The following is a 19,012-nucleotide window of genomic DNA, read 5'->3' as shown; positions in this document are numbered from 1 at the left end:
CACGTAGAATTAGTTTTAGTACTTGTGCCTATTTCGTAAAACATTTATAAAAAAACGCATGTATTCTCAGCCCAAAAATATATATAAAAAGGGAGTAATGAAACTCACCATACTGTATTTTGTAGTAAAAATACATATGACGTCATTTAACAAGTGTAGGTTTGGCCTCGAATTCACGAACCTATATCATTGGTATGTATATATTAAAACGTATAATCGTAATCGAGTAATTTTATATATTTTGCTATGATACTTATTTGATATACATAGTTTAATTAACTTTATAATATTATATTAGTTAGAACATAATATTATGTAGTATTAGTATAACTTATAATAAATATATTTTTATAAAAATATCTTCTGTTTGTAAAAATTGATATTTATGATAATACGAAGTTAAGGATCATGATAATAAATATAACAACATCATTAATAATAATAATAATAATAATAATAATAATAATAATAATAATAATAATAATAATAATAATAATAATAATAATAATAATAATAATAATAATAATAATAATAATAATACCTTAAGAGAGTTGATAATCTTCAAAAATAAAATGAAAGTGTCACTCCCTAGAATTGAACCCGCGACCTCTCGAAACCCAACAACACACCCTAACCAATGAACCGCTAGTTTGTTTATGTTATAACTCGTACGTTTAAATTCTTAACATATACGAATCTGTTATCATTTCCCTTAACATTTATCATCATCATAATACATGTTATAATTGATCATCATCATCATCATCATCATGATCATAATCATTTCCTTAATTATAATCATCATCATTATTTTGAATTATCATCAGCTATCACTAATGTTTCATCACCAACATCGTCTCATGATCCTCATGATCATCATCAAGTCATCATCATACCCGTAACATCAATACATGATCATCATCTCATCAACATCACGTCCATTGTTGTAACAGCACGTCATAGCAGCAGTGTCGGCCCAATCATCATAATAATATACGCGGCCCAACTTCAACTAGTCGATTTCTTTTGAACATGGCATGAGTAGACAGCAGCAGGAGATACAAGTGAGTTACGTGATTTTGTATACAGAAACAAAAGTATAGCATGTAGATAGGATGATGAGGTTTGGGTTTGTTTGCCTCCAAAAATCACAGCCCACATAATTGAATGGGAACTCAGTCCAACAATGAAATTATGCAAATATAGTTTTTACCACTTGACTCAAAAAGGAATCCAAAAATAAAAATAAAAAGACATCTCATGAATATTTATCAAGTGGGGTTAATTGCTTTAATACTTGTTGGTCTCAAAGATAAAATAAAGGGAACGTATAATCTCCTTTTGAGTTTGTCGGCCAACAACTAAAAAAAACGAAGCACGCCAAAAGTATTTTAAATCAATACTCTCATCCACTATCAAAAGGTTTCAGGAAAAAAAGAAATATATATAGATATATGCGTATGTGATGGTTATAAAAGTGGGTTCATATATTATTCTAACAAGAAGTGTTTCGATGTAAGTTGTAGGTTATCGATAAATTGAGTGGTGGTGGCGGTAGTGATGGTGGTTAAATGGATTTGAATAGGTGATAACAACAATGGTTCAAAAAGCATGTTGGATTGAAGATGGTTAAATGGTTAGATTATGGTGGTCTTCGATTGGTGGTTAACACAAGTGTTTTATTAACGAAAAGAAACAGAAAAGAACATGTAGAAAGAACGTAAACAGGAGATGATGAGGTTTGTGTTCAAATGGGTTTGTGAAGATGGTTGTTATCGAATGGTTAGAGAGACAGAAGAAATTTACTTGGTTGATGGTGTCATAACCCGTCCTTAACCATAAGAACGAGTTAGATAACGTATGATTTCATTGCGAGGTATTGACCTCTATATGCGACATTTTTAAAAGAGCAACTGCATTTATTTTACATTACAAACCATAACTCTTATGTTAATACAAGCTTTAGACAATATAAAGATGATTATCGTTTAGCGATAATCTTAGACTTACAAACTTTACATGTGATGATAACAATACGATTTCTAGCATATTTTACATTACAATTCCTCGGATATGCAGTTTTATTTTTGACACAAATATGCATACTCAAGATCTTGCTTAAATTCAACATGTTGCAGCGGAAGCTTTTAGTTATCACCTGAGAATAGACATGTTTAAAACGTCAACATAAAGTTGGTGAGATATAGGTTTAATGCCGGCAGCGATATAAATATATAGACCACAAGATTTCATATATAAACATTTTAATAAAAATATTCTAAGTGGTTGAGCACTTGATAACCATAATTAACATTTAATCACATCGCATATTCCCTTTATTATGAAATCTTACTACACCGTACCAAGTGTAGTCACGAAACGAAGTACTGTGCAACCGTTGAATACTGGTCGTCCAGTCCGGTTGGGGTTGTCAGGCCCGATAGATCTATCAACAGGATTCGCGTTTACAATACCGCTGTGAATAATAGTTACCAAGCTACAGGGAAGTATGCCAGTGGTACAACTCAACGTAGAATATATTTTTCAGTTACTTGTGTCCATAACGTAAAACATAAAATACATGTATTCTCATCCCGAAATACTTAGAGTTTAAAAGTGGGACTATATACTCACTTTTGCCTTGAAGATATATATATTTTGACTTGGTCTCCGGTTGATATCACGAACCTATCCATATATAATATATCAATATATTTTCATTTTAAACAATCGTCACATATATATACTTATAATACTTTTAATGTCTTCTTAGTCCGTAGTTAGCAATTCAATTTTAATGGTTCATATTTAGGTGTTTAATAAATAAATAAAACCCCCATCGAAATAAAACCCCATTGTATTCGTATTGGTCGGGATTAATCTTGACCCACGGTACCGGTGTTGTCAAATGACGTGTTGCGTACATAAAGTACCGGTGTTGTCAAATGACGTGTTGCGTACAATCATGGGATCTTATGATTAATCTTCTCGTGTTGTTTACGGGTGATCCTGAAATATATAAAATTAAATTATGAGTACATATATATAAAATATCATGTTATTTAGAAAGATGTGATTTATTTAATTTTTCTCCAATTATTTTCGTGGCTAAACTAGTTTTGGATATCCGATCTTGTTTTGGTCATAGTTTCTTCGTTACAACTCCGTTTTCGTTGGTTCAACTTGTCACTTCCTTGGATCGAGTTCTTCTTTAAGACTATAAACTGTAAATACCTTAGTTTTTATTCGAAATCACAGGTCATAGGTCAAACTTTGGTGAAACTTATGAAGTTAATCATTTTCCCTTATGTAAACAACATTAAATGATTATTTTTCTAAAAATACTTATACTTTGAGTTAAATCATGAAATTTTTATGTGTTATCATATTCATAGTAAATATCATTTTTCCAGAAAATAAACCTCCAATTCAAGGTTCAAAATAGTTTTTAATTATCCAACCCAAAACAGCCCCCGGTTGTACTCCGACGTCGTAAAAACAGTTTTTAAGGTGTTCTTTGAAAAACCAAGTTATACCTTGTTAAATTAGAATATATTTATGATATATTACAGGTCTTGAAGTATTTTAAAAGTTAAGTTAGAAGGATCTATTTAGTTTGCAAACAAGTTTGAAAACATTCAAACTATGTTCTTGTTGTTAAAATTTTATACCATAAAATAAGATAGCTATATATATATATGAATCGAATAAGGTTATGAACAAAGTTACTACCTCAAGTTACTTGGACAAGATTGCTGTAAAAGGGGAGTAAAAACCTAGAACCAAAAGAGTAATGGAGTTGGATCAAAAGGTTGGAAATAAACTTGTATTCTTGAAAGGATTATTGAAGTGTTCTTGGAAGGTTTTTCTTATGATGATTAAGGGTTGTTTTTGAGCTAGATCTTCATGGTAAATTGCTGAATTGTTGAAGGTGTTTAAGGGTTATGGAAGAGTGTGTGTTTAACTAGAGAATTGAAGTAAAAATGAATCAAAATGATGATCCCCCATGGCTCTTTAAAAACGTGAATGGGGGGGAACCAAGACAAAATTTTAGTTTGTAATTTTATGTATTTAGTCAAGCAATCATACAAAAGTAATTACCTTATACATAAGGCATGAACAAGGGCTGGTTGGTGGTGATTTGATGTGTATTTACCAATAGTAAATACGTATAGAAGCTAGGTATGATACGAGTACATATACTCTAGATATACGTATAGAAATCTTGTGAAAACGGAATGAGAATTCAAATATAGCTATCTTTTGTGAATATACTTATATGGTTTTATGTATTTAAGTCCTTAAAAAGTGATTAAATACATTATATATACGATATATGTATAAACATTATAGGTCATAAGTATTTATGTCAAATAACGTTACGTATGGTTATCGTTTTGAAAACTTAAGTTAGTAGTTTCAAAATATACTTATAACTTATTGTTATTAATACAAAATGAGATATTAAAACATCCATAAATCATGTTAAATATGTATATATACATATATATGCACAAACGTATAATTATCATACATTATATAGTTCGTGATATCATCGGTCAAACTAGACGGTCAAACGTTGTGTAAAACTCTTTTCGAAAACATAAGTTTCAACAATTTGGATTGCTTATCATGTTGGTAAGGTTTAATTTATGTAAATATTAATCTTATAAGTATAAATTGATCGAAAAAGTCCGGGTCATTACAGTACCTACCCGTTAAATAAATTTCGTCCCGAAATTTTAAAATTGTACCTATTTTGCATCATCGGGAAACAAGTGTGGATACTTTTGTTTCATCTAATCCTCTCGTTCCCAAGTAAACTCAGGACCTCTTCGAGCATTCCAACGAACCTTAACGATCAGTATGTTGCTCTGCTTGAGTTGTTTAACTTCACGGTCCATGATTTCGATTGGTTCTTCGATGAATTGTAGTTTCTCGTCGACATGGATTTCTTCAAGAGGAATGGTGAGGTCTTCCTTTGCAAGACACTTCTTAAGGTTTGAGACGTGAAAGGTATTATGTACTCCGGCGAGTTGTTGCGGTAACTCGAGTCGATAAGCTACCGGTCCAATGCGTTCGATGATCTTGAACGGGCCTACATATCTTGGGTTCAGTTTACCTCTTTTACCGAAACGTATTACACCTTTCCAAGGTGACACCTTTAGCATAACCATGTCACCGATCTGAAACTCTAATGGTTTCCTTCGGACATCGGCGTAGCTCTTTTGGCGACTACGGGCTGTTTTCAACCTCTCCTTGATTTGTACTATCTTCTCAGTCGTTTCGTGTATGATCTCGGGACCAGTTAATTGTCGATCTCCTACTTCATTCCAACAAATAGGAGATCTACACTTCCTTCCGTACAATGCTTCGAATGGCGCAGCTTTAATGCTCGCATGATAACTATTATTATACGAGAATTCTGCTAATGGTAGATATTTATCCCATCCGTTTCCAAAATCGTTCACACATGCCCTGAGCATGTCTTCAAGAGTCTGAATCGTTCTTTCACTCTGCCCGTCGGTTTGCGGATGATATGCGGTGCTCATATCCAAACGAGTTCCTAGGGCCTCTTGTAGCGATTGCCAGAACTTTGATGTAAACCTACTATCACGATCGGATATAATGGAAATAGGTATTCCATGCATTGAAACAATTTCCTTTATATACAATTGTAATAGTTTCTCCATTCTATCCGTTTCCTTTATAGGCAAGAAATGTGCAGATTTGGTGAGACGATCAACAATCACCCAAATGGTGTCGTATCCCCAGGCAGTCTTTGGTAACTTCGTGATGAAATCCATGGTAATACCATCCCATTTCCATTCTGGAATTTCTGGTTGTTGAAGTAACCCTGACGGCTTCTGGTGTTCTGCTTTGACTTTGGAACAAGTTAAACACTCCCCAACATATGTTGCAACGTCTGTCTTTAAATTAGGCCACCAATAATGTGTCTTAAGTTCTTGGTACATCTTTCCAACTCCAGGATGTATCGAGTATCTTGTCTTATGTGCCTCATTCAATATCAACTTCCTTAATCCACCCAACTTCGGTACCCAAATACGGTTTGCAAAATATCGAATTCCGTCTTCCCGTATAACGAGTTGCTTCTCATACTTCTTCATTATTTCATTTCTTATGTTTTCTTTAGTAAGTGCTTCTCGTTGAGCCTCTTTGATTTGTGAGTTGAGATTCATGCGAATTTCTATGTTCATTGCTCGTACTCGAATTGGTTCTCGTTCCTTTCTGCTTAAAGCATCGGCCACCACATTCGCTTTCCCGGGATGATAACGAATTTCACAATCATAGTCATTTATTAACTCGACCCACCTACGTTGCCTCATGTTCAGCTGTTTCTGATCAAAAATATGTTGAAGGCTTTTATGATCAGTAAACACAGTGCATTTAACCCCATACAAGTAGTGTCTCCATATCTTCAATGCAAACACGACTGCTCCCAGTTCTAGATCATGCGTCGTATAATTCCGCTCGTGAATCTTCAATTGTCGGGATGCGTATGCAATAACTTTCTTCCGTTACATAAGAACACAACCAAAACCTTGTCGCGAAGCGTCACAATATATTTCAAAATCATCGTTCCCTTCCGGTAAAGATAAAATAGGCGCCGTAGTTAACTTCTTCTTCAGTAATTGAAATGCACTCTCCTGCTCAGAGGTCCATTCATATTTCTTCCCTTTTTGCGTTAACGCTGTCAACGGCTTAGCTATTCGGGAAAAATCTTGAATAAACCTTCTATAATAACCGGCTAAACCCAAAAATTGGCGTATCTGCGTTGGTGTCTTAGGAGTCTCCCATTTTTCAATGGCTTCAATTTTTGCTGGATCAACCTGAATTCCTTTGCTACTAACAATGTGGCCAAGAAATTGCACTTCTTTCAACCAGAAAGCACATTTAGAAAATTTAGCATATAGCTGTTCTTTTCTTAACAACTCTAATATCAACCTTAAATGCTGCTCATGCTCTTGCTCACTCTTGGAATAGATAAGAATATTATCAATGAAAACGATAACAAACTTATCTAAATATGGACTACAAACTCGATTCATGAGGTCCATGAATACAGCTGGCGCATTTGTCAACCCAAACGGCATGACCAAAAATTCGTAATGACCATAACGTGTCCGAAAAGCAGTTTTCGGTATATCTTCTTCTTTGACGCGTAATTGATGATAGCCCGATCTTAGGTCGATTTTCGAATAAACACATGATCCTTGCAGTTGATCAAATAAGTCATCAATTCTCGGTAGTGGATACCGATTCTTGATAGTTAACTTATTTAATTCACGATAATCTATACACATCCTAAAAGATCTATCTTTCTTCTTAACAAATAAAATTGGAGCTCCCCACGGTGAAGTGCTTGGTCGTATGAATCCACGGTCCAGTAATTCTTTTAACTGACTTTGAAGTTCTTTTAACTCGGACGGTGCAAGTCTATATGGAGCACGAGCAACTGGTGCAGCTCCTGGTACTAAATCTATTTGAAATTCTACAGATCTAAATGGAGGTAATCCCGGCAACTCTTCCGAAAAAACTTCAGGAAAATCTCTTGCCACAGGCACGTCGTTGATGCACTTCTCTTTTTCTTTCTTTTCGACTTTATTAACATGTGCTAGAATAGCATAACATCCCTTTTCTAAACACTTCTTGGCTTTCAAACAGCTAATGAGTTTTAGCTTTGAGTTACCCTTCTCTCCATAAATCATCACCGGCATTTTATCCTTACAAGGAATGCGAATTGCCTTCTTGGCACACACAACTTCAGCTCCTACTTTGGACATCCAGTCCATGCCGACTATTACATCAAAACTTCCTAATTCTACGGGTATTAAGTCAATTTTAAATGTTTCTCCGGCTAAATTTATTTTACAATCACGGCAAATTTAATCGGCTTTAATTAGTTTACCATTAGCTAACTCAATCATGTACTTAGCATCTAGAGGTAATGATGAACAATTCAATTTAGCGTAAAAGCCTCTACTCACGTAACTTCTATTGGCACCAGTATCAAATATAATATATGCGGATAAGTTATTAATGGTAAACGTACCCGTAACAAGCTCCGGGTCTTCACACGCCTCTCTAGCATTAATAACAAATGGTCTTCCACGTGCAGATCCATTATTCTTCTCTGGATTCGGACACTGGCTCTTATAGTGACCTTGTTTTCCACACCCATAACAAGTAATGGTAGCCAAAGCAGTTCTATTTGCATTGGTGGCAGGAGTCTTGGTACCATTTGTATTTGTAACGAGAGCCCTACAATCTTCAGCAAGATGACCCTTTCGATTACATTTGTTGCATACCACATTACAGTAGCCAGAGTGATGTTTGTGGCATCGGTTACATAAAGGATTTTGTCCTTTATAACCAAAGCTTAAACCACTACCCGCACCTTGCGTGATTTCTTGTTTCTTAAAAGATTATTGTTGGTTACCTCGATCATAATTTCCATTCCACTTTCTTTTGTTACCTGATACCTTCACATCAGTATTGGATACTTTCTTATCCATGATGACCTGATCCATTAGCTCGTTTGCCATGGTTATAGCTTCATGAATTGTCTTAGGTTTCGATGCTGTAACATTTGCCTTGACCTTTTTGGGCAAACCATCTTTGTACATTTCAATCTTCCGTTCTTCGGTTGGAACCAATTCAGGACATAGCAAAACTAATTCCATGAATCGCTGATTATAGTTGGTGATTTCAGTACCAACAACCTTCAGGCTTCGTAATTCATCTTCCAACTTCCTAACCTCGTTCCTTGGACAATACTCGTTGATTAACATTATTTTGAATTCTTCCCATGGAGTATCATAAGCTACATCTCCTCCTACAGCCTTCACATAATTTTTCCACCACGTGAGTGCACTATCTTGTAAAGTGCACGATGCATACTTGGTCATGTCCTTTTCAACACAACCACTGATTTTAAACACAGTCTCCATCTTTTCTATCCACCGGGTTAAACCGATCGGTCCTTCTGTTCCACTGAATGATGAGGGCTTGCAAGCTTGAAAAGTCTTGTAGGTACATCCTACACGAGAATTTGGGTTAACTGCAGCAGCTCTTGAAGCCTCGACCTATAACATTCTATCGTTCACTCGCTGGTTGATGAATTCCTCGACTTCTTGTTTCGTCATTCGATTCAATCGTGCCATATTCTTCTATAAGAATGAAAAGAAAATAATTATTCACATGGAATATTATAGATGTAGTGTATATTTACAGTACATTATAGCTTGTTAATAATATGAACCAGGTATTATTATAAAAGCCTTTTCTTCTTATTAGCATTTTATAATTATATCTAGGGTAGTACCTACCCGTTAATGTCCATACTTAATAGCTTAGTACAGAACCAATTACTACCATCTAAATAATACTTAACCATGGAAAATTATTGCATTTCATACTTCACTATTTTACATATGCTTATCTTACATCGAATATTAAGCAAACCACACTAGTAATATTATACAAAACATTATATGATCCCATGGTTTAATACGGCAGTGCATCGTTTGGTCTATTTTCTAGGACGTTTAGGTTCAAGGAATGGCCTAACGCTTATCCTAGCTGTCTGCCTATATTTTGGCGGTGGGGCTGAAGAACTGGATGCCGGGATAGAACGAATAGGAATAGCGGGAATAGGGGTGGTAGTGTCTAGTGGAGTTGGTGCCACATCATCCTCACTAAACTCGGGATTTGAATTTTCTAATTCATTAGCCTTTCGTTTCTTTCCTAGTTCGAACTTGTCTTTTGTAATTTCCTGTATTTCTTCCTCGGGTTCACTTTCCTCCTCGGGTTCACTTTCCTCCTCGGGTTCACTTTCCTCCTCGGGTTCACTTTCCTCCTCGGGTTCACTTTCCGGGTTCTCTATAGTCGGTTCATCCGGAATTTGTGAGTCTTCCCCAAAGATATTATTTTCGTCATCGGATAGGTTAATGATTGGAACACCATCTGAAGATTCTGGTTCGGAGTCGCTGAATGTGATAACAAGTTTTGAGCCCGACATCTATCACACAACAACTAACCCATTAGTACTACATAATATTTACATATAAATTTTATCCAACAATGATAAGCAATGGTTTTTAAATCAGACCCGGTCAAAGTCCAGACTTACTAATGTATCCTAACGACTTATCAGTTAGACACACTAATGCAAACCTGGTTCGCTAAGACCACCGCTCTGATACCACATGTCATAACCCGTCCTTAACCATAAGAACGAGTTAGATAACGTATGATTTCATTGCGAGGTATTGACCTCTATATGCGACATTTTTAAAAGAACAACTGCATTTATTTTACATTACAAACCATAACTCTTATGTTAATACAAGCTTTAGACAATATAAAGATGATTATCATTTAGCGATAATCTTAGACTTACAAACTTTACATGTGATGATAACAATACGATTTCTAGCATATTTTACATTACAATTTCTCGGATATGCAGTTTTATTTTTGACACAAATATGCATACTCAAGATCTTGCTTAAATTCAACATGTTGCAGCGGAAGCTTTTAGTTATCACCTGAGAATAGACATGTTTAAAACGTCAACATAAAGTTGGTGAGATATAGGTTTAATGCCGGCAGCGATATAAATATATAGACCACAAGATTTCATATATAAACATTTTAATAAAAATATTCTAAGTGGTTGAGCACTTGATAACCATACTTAACATTTAATCACGTCGCATATTCCCTTTATTATGAAATCTTACTACACCGTACCAAGTGTAGTCACGAAACGAAGTACTGTGCAACCGTTGAATACTGGTCGTCCAGTCCGGTTGGGGTTGTCAGGCCCGATAGATCTATCAACAGGATTCGCGTTTACAATACCGCTGTAAATAATAGTTACCAAGCTACAGGGAAGTATGCCAGTGGTACAACTCAACGTAGAATTTCAGTTACTTGTGTCCATAATGTAAAACATAAAATACATGTATTCTCATCCCGAAATACTTAGAGTTTAAAAGTGGGACTATATACTCACTTTTGCCTTGAAGATATATATATTTTGACTTGGTCTCCGGTTGATATCACGAACCTATCCATATATAATATATCAATATATTTTCATTTTAAACAATCGTCACATATATATACTTATAATACTTTTAATGTCTTCTTAGTCCGTAGTTAGCAATTCAATTTTAATGGTTCATATTTAGGTGTTTAATAAATAAATAAAACCCCCATCGAAATAAAACCCCATTGTATTCGTATTGGTCGGGATTAATCTTGACCCACGGTACCGGTGTTGTCAAATGACGTGTTGCGTACATAAAGTACCGGTGTTGTCAAATGACGTGTTGCGTACAATCATGGGATCTTATGATTAATCTTCTCGTGTTGTTTACGGGTGATCCTGAAATATATAAAATTAAATTATGAGTACATATATATAAAATATCATGTTATTTAGAAAGATGTGATTTATTTAATTTTTCTCCAATTATTTTCGTGGCTAAACTAGTTTTGGATATCCGATCTTGTTTTGGTCATAGTTTCTTCGTTACAACTCCGTTTTCGTTGGTTCAACTTGTCACTTCCTTGGATCGAGTTCTTCTTTAAGACTATGAACTGTAAATATCTTAGTTTGTATTCGAAATCACAGGTCATAGGTCAAACTTTGGTGAAACTTATGAAGTTAATCATTTTCCCTTATGTAAACAACATTAAATGATTATTTTTCTAAAAATACTTATACTTTGAGTTAAATCATGAAATTTTTATGTGTTATCATATTCATAGTAAATATCATTTTTCCAGAAAACAAACCTCCAATTCAAGGTTCAAAATAGTTTTTAATTATCCAACCCAAAACAGCCCCCGGTTGTACTCCGACGTCGTAAAAACAGTTTTTAAGGTGTTCTTTGAAAAACCAAGTTATACCTTGTTAAATTAGAATATATTTATGATATATTACAGGTCTTGAATTATTTTAAAAGTTAAGTTAGAAGGATCTATTTAGTTTGCAAACAAGTTTGAAAACATTCAAACTATGTTCTTGTTGTTAAAATTTTATACCATAAAATAAGATAGCTATATATATATGAATCGAATAAGGTTATGAACAAAGTTACTACCTCAAGTTACTTGGACAAGATTGCTGTAAAAGGGGAGTAAAAACCTAGAACCAAAAGAGTAATGGAGTTGGATCAAAAGGTTGGAAATAAACTTGTATTCTTGAAAGGATTATTGAAGTGTTCTTGGAAGGTTTTTCTTATGATGATTAAGGGTTGTTTTTGAGCTAGATCTTCATGGTAACTTGCTGAATTGTTGAAGGTGTTTAAGGGTTATGGAAGAGTGTGTGTTTAACTAGAGAATTGAAGTAAAAATGAATCAAAATGATGATCCCCCATGGCTCTTTAAAAACGTGAATGGGGGGGAACCAAGACAAAATTTTAGTTTGTAATTTTATGTATTTAGTCAAGCAATCATACAAAAGTAATTACCTTATACATAAGGCATGAACAAGGGCTGGTTGGTGGTGATTTGATGTGTATTTACCAATAGTAAATACGTATAGAAGCTAGGTATGATACGAGTACATATACTCTAGATATACGTATAGAAATCTTGTGAAAATGGAATGAGAATTCAAATATAGCTATCTTTTGTGAATATACTTATATGGTTTTATGTATTTAAGTCCTTAAAAAGTGATTAAATACATTATATATACGATATATGTATAAACATTATAGGTCATAAGTATTTATGTCAAATAACGTTACGTATGGTTATCGTTTTGAAAACTTAAGTTAGTAGTTTCAAAATATACTTATAACTTATTGTTATTAATACAAAATGAGATATTAAAATATCCATAAATCATGTTAAATATGTATATATACATATATATACACAAACGTATAATTATCATATATTATATAGTTCGTGATATCATCGGTCAAACTAGACGGTCAAACGTTGTGTAAAACTCTTTTCGAAAACATAAGTTTCAACAATTTGGATTGCTTATCATGTTGGTAAGGTTTAATTTATGTAAATATTAATCTTATAAGTATAAATTGATCGAAAAAGTCCGGGTCATTACAGATGGTTAGTTGGAGATGTATCGATGGTTATGTGGTTGGGGTTTTGATCAATCTATATACAAGAGCAATAGCAGGTGTAGTGATGATTCATTAGGGTTTTGATAAGGAATTGTAGAGAGAGAGAATGAGATAGAGAGTAAGAGTGATGGTAGTTGTGGTGTGTATGGTGATAGTGTTCTTGAGGTTATGGTAGTGATCGATAGGTTAGTGATTGTGGAGTTAAGTTGGTTGTTTAAGACCGTGGCGATTTTGCAGCAGGAATAGACCATATATCAAACAATGGCTGTTGGAACAAGACAGTAAATGAAAGAAGTGTGTGATGTATATAGAGAGAAGAGATCAAAGATGAGATAGGAGAATGATGATGGCAAGGATAGATGTTACGGTTTGGTGTTCCATTGAGCCCGAAAGATGTAAGCTTAGGAGTGTATTTATATAGTGAGATTGAGTGATTAACGTTTGTCTGTAATGCCCATGAAGTTGACAGATTCCTTGATCAAAGGAAGAAAAGCAGGAAAAAAAATAGTAGGGATATAAAGATAATCACGGGTTTAACAGAAATATATAGAATAGGAACGGATAGATATTTACACGTATTAAAATAGTAATTATATATAATTAACTGATTAGTTTTAAAGTTTATATATATAAATATAAATATCTGTATAAGTACATAATTAATATCAATAACAAACATATATATAAATAATAATAACAATTCTAACCAATAAAGTTTATATTAATAATACTTTTTATAAATTTTTATAAATCGAAATACTAATTAATAACAATAGATGATAATAATAATAATAATGAAAATTATAATAATATTAATATTAATAATTATAATAATAATAATAATATTACAAATTAAATGTATCAATTTTCATATCTATCTAATATATATAATAACATATATTGATCATTTAATACTTATACATTTATATATATATATATATATATATATATATATATATATATATATATATATATATATATATCTATAATATTATTTATGTATAGAATTTCATATATATATATATATATATATATATATATATATATATATATATATATATATATATATATAGTCAATTTAATAGTAACTTAATTATTCTATTTCTTATTTTATGTTTTTAATTCTAATTGATTAAAGGGTATTTTATTAATTCAAGATATTATATATACACTTAAACTTATATTTGCATATATACATATATTTACATATTTATTTACACACAACTGTTCGCGAATCGTCAGGCATGATCAAAGGGTAGTTGATTACATGAACATAGATTACCAACTTTCTAGACTTAACATTACAGATTTTGCTTATCGTGTCGGAAACATATAGAGATTAAGGTTTAAATTTGGTCGGAAATTTCCGGGTCATTACAGTACCTACCCGTTAAAGAAATTTCGTCCCCGAAATTTGGTAGAGGTCAGCATGGATATCATTAGGAATGTTTTCATGACGAATATGAGGTAATAATGAAGTTTTATCATTATTGAGAGATATAGATAAAATGATTCGATTACGCGAAGAACATAAATGAGGCTGTCGCAACAGAGTGAGATGGGTAAAAATATACTGTTTTAACCGATAACGTAGTTATGATTGATTTTCCGGAATTTAAGGGATTTAAAGAAAATCTTACGTAATAAGATTTGGTTCTTCGGCGATCAGGATCTTCTTTGATTTAATGCGGCAATCTGTTTCGATTTCTCTGTCGGATACTTCACTATAAATCCACTCCTTCGTTTCCTTATTTTTCATAATTCACATCTTCTACTCTCTCCCTAATTCCTACTTTAAGACATTTGCCAATACGCTCCATCCCATTCTGATTCTTGATACACTCTAAATTTTCTCATCTGTCATCCTTCTCTTTCATCTACCACAGGGGAATCTTATTTACTTTTACTATTATCTTGGGACTATAGTGTTATTAAGTTTCTCGTGCCTTTACGTGGCAATACATATTGATATGCACGGTTTGTAGTTTCAGAGTTGTTATTGGTCTTTGTATTCTTCATTATTATTATTTTTTTAAAGCCTCATGCTTTCATTTTCTCTTTCCGACTTTGAGTCAAGCGAGTAATGGTCCGGAATTCGTAGGTATGAGATTCGGAATAAACATAGCTAATGCTCTCAGAAAGAAATGGTAATGGCACGATTTTTATTTGTTAAATTATCAGAATATCTTGGAAAAGATAGAACTATCAAGATGATATGTTTCTAATATGTTTGGAGATTGAATAGAATGTAAGAGCCATGTAACATGACACATGATGATGGTACTGTGAATCACCACATTCCATTAGAAACTCAACATAACTTAATGTAATATAATGACGTTGATCAAGTGTCTTTATATTATACTAATTTATGCATCAGTTTCCAACAATACTTCAAAACATTCATATTTTAAATTCGAAGGTTTCATAATATAGAAACTAACATAGTTTCTTTTATGTTGTAACGCAGATATTACGGAGGAGTACATGATCTCAGATAAGGATAGTTGTGAAAATATTTCCAGAAATATGGAGAATATGCATAACGGAAGATTTGAAGATATCTTATAATATCTAAAGATAAGATGATGATGAATAATATCATCTAGAAAGGTTTAGAATAAGGAGTAGGGTTCTTACTAATGGTTTCAGCAGACACTGAATCATTTGGATTCTTTGAAGTCAAACTTATTCTTGGTGATTTGTCTACGGCTTCCTTCATAATTTCGTATATATGTGGATGTAAACATGATAGTAAATGATCGTTGAATCAGATTCAAAAAAATGTACAGTGTAACTTATTAATGTGAAATCTAAATACTCCTCGGGTATTACCTACCCGTTAAAATATTTTCATCATTAACAGTTTGTACAAAAGAATTTTTAATTACAATCTTTATGAAAATATATTTGTATATATACTTCCTTCAGATGTAATCATGGATCTAATGAGTCAATATGATACTAATCTCATTTGCTTATGGCTAGAATTGGAGTACATAATCTCTAAAACATTAGAGATGACATAATCGCCATGAAGAACGAAGATAATCGATGTAGAACGATATGTAGAAAGAAGATAAAGTAGATAGAATGATACGTAGAATGATGATTAGGCTCGAGGTACAGAATGAGATGTTGAAGCATGTGATGTTGATGGTACTGGTGTTGCTATTGATGGTACTGTTGGTGTCGGTGATGTTGCTGAAGCTGGTAAATTTTTCACCATATTCCCCAACGCCACGACTCGAACGCGAAGCTCATTGACTTCTTCTATTACTCCGGAATGATTGGCGGTCGAAACAAGCGGATGAATAGAGTTTAGAATTGTAGATATTGTGTAATCGTTGCGAGCTATTCTGGAAACGAGGGTGAAAAATGGTGTTTCGGATAGGTTCGTAGGTAAGTGCTTCAGGTTCTTCACCGAGAGGTGAATTCGGTTGTTGAAAAGGATCGCCTTCTTCGTGTCTCCATTGAATAAGTCAACTACAAACTCATCAGATGAATTGGGGATGACTGATTGATTGATTCATTCATTCTGGTGACGCTGCTTTCGGAGCTGGAGTGGGACTCCATATCGGAATCCGAGAGGCTTGAACTAGTGGTGAGTTCCATTTTGCTCGGTTGGATAAAGAGTTTTCGATATGAAATGATTTTCGGATATCGGATGATATTCTAATTACATAGAATACCTATACATAGTACAGAAGATCCCGTAGATTACGAATGGATTTAAGGAATCGTGTCAGATAAAGTCTACAGTAACAGATACGCTAAGATATGAATTAGCAGATAAGCTAAGATTATGAATTTATCTGTACACTATCTATCAAATAAGTGCAGGAAGTCATGTCTAGACTTAGGAATGATAAGCAGGTAATTTTCCACTATAAATGTTAAACAATACGTATAATATGCAGCTAAGGTCGAAGTCCAGACTCGCTAATGCATCCTAACAACTATCAGTTAGACACACTAATGCAAGACCTAGTTCGCTAGGACCAATGCTCTGATACCACTTGTAATAACAGTGGGGACGCATCCCACTCAGTGCCTTCCCAGCTAACCGCCTGGTGACCACTGAGCGTACCTCAGACACTGATTTTACGGCCTGCCTCTCGGCAACGTACAGCCAACCCTAATAGGGACCGCGAGGAGTAAGAGCCAATGCTTCGTCACAGGTAACACTGTGAGAACCCCCTCTACGATTAATCCGCTCATAAACAACATTAAACCAGCTCTGATACCACCTGTAGTGACCCGTCCTTATCCACCTAGACGAAGTCATCAACATTTGGTCCCATTGCGAGGATCGACTCCAAGTAATATCCTAAAATTGAGCAAATGCACAGCGGAAGACTTAATTCGTACCTGAGAATAAACATGCATAAAAGTATCAACCAAAAGGTTGGTGAGTTCATAGGTTTATCATATCAATCATTTTAATATCTTAATAGACCTCAAGATTTTCGTTTATAAATATATGTACACTCGTAAGTGTATAAAAGTATTCTATAAGTTGTAGGCACCCGGTAACAAGCCTTAACGTTCATGTTTTACCCTCTGAAGTACACCAGATCAGGTGTGTTTAAAATAACCTCGAAGTACTAAAGCATCCCATAGTCAGGATGGGGTTTGTCAGGCCCAATAGATCTATCTTTAGGATTCGCGCCTACCGTACATAGACAAGTAGTTTAATGTTACCAAGCTAAGGGTATATTTCTGGTTTAAACCCACGTAGAATTAGTTTTAGTACTTGTGCCTATTTCGTAAAACATTTATAAAAAAACGCATGTATTCTCAGCCCAAAAATATATATAAAAAGGGAGTAATGAAACTCACCATACTATATTTTGTAGTAAAAATACATATGACGTCATTTAACAAGTGTAGGTTTGGCCTCGAATTCACGAACCTATATCATTGGTATGTATATATTAAAACGTATAATCGTAATCGAGTAATTTTATATATTTTGCTATGATACTTATTTGATATACATAGTTTAATTAACTTTATAATATTATATTAGTTAGAACATAATATTATGTAGTATTAGTATAACTTATAATAAATATATTTTTATAAAAATATCTTCTGTTTGTAAAAATTGATATTTATGATAATACGAAGTTAAGGATCATGATAATAAATATAACAACATCATTAATAATAATAATAATAATAATAATAATAATAATAATAATAATAATAATAATAATAATAATAATAATAATAATAATAATAATAATAATAATAATAATAATAATAATAATAATACTACCACCTTAAGAGAGTTGATAATCTTCAAAAATAAAATGAAAGTGTCACTCCCTAGAATTGAACCCGCGACCTCTCGAAACCCAACAACACACCCTAACCAATGAACCGCTAGTTTGTTTATGTTATAACTCGTACGTTTAAATTCTTAACATATACGAATCTGTTATCATTTCCCTTAACATTTATCATCATCATAATACATGTTATAATTGATCATCATCATCATCATCATGATCATAATCATTTCCTTAATTATAATCATCATCATTATTTTGAATTATCATCAGCTATCACTAATGTTTCATCACCAACATCGTCTCATGATCCTCATGATCATCATCAAGTCGTCATCATACCCGTAACATCAATACATGATCATCATCTCATCAACATCACGTCCATTGTTGTAACAGCACGTCATAGCAGCAGTGTCAGCCCAATCATCATAATAATATACGCGGCCCAACTTCAACTAGTCGATTTCTTTCGAACATGGCATGAGTAGACAGCAGCAGGAGATACAAGTGAGTTACGTGATTTTGTATACAGAAACAAAAGTATAGCATGTAGATAGGATGATGAGGTTTGGGTTTGTTTGC

Source organism: Rutidosis leptorrhynchoides, chromosome 11, assembly GCF_046630445.1.
Source record: "Rutidosis leptorrhynchoides isolate AG116_Rl617_1_P2 chromosome 11, CSIRO_AGI_Rlap_v1, whole genome shotgun sequence".
Taxonomy (NCBI): domain Eukaryota; kingdom Viridiplantae; phylum Streptophyta; class Magnoliopsida; order Asterales; family Asteraceae; genus Rutidosis; species Rutidosis leptorrhynchoides.
The sequence above is the reverse complement of the archived record's forward strand: the minus strand, read 5'-3'. Positions refer to the sequence as shown.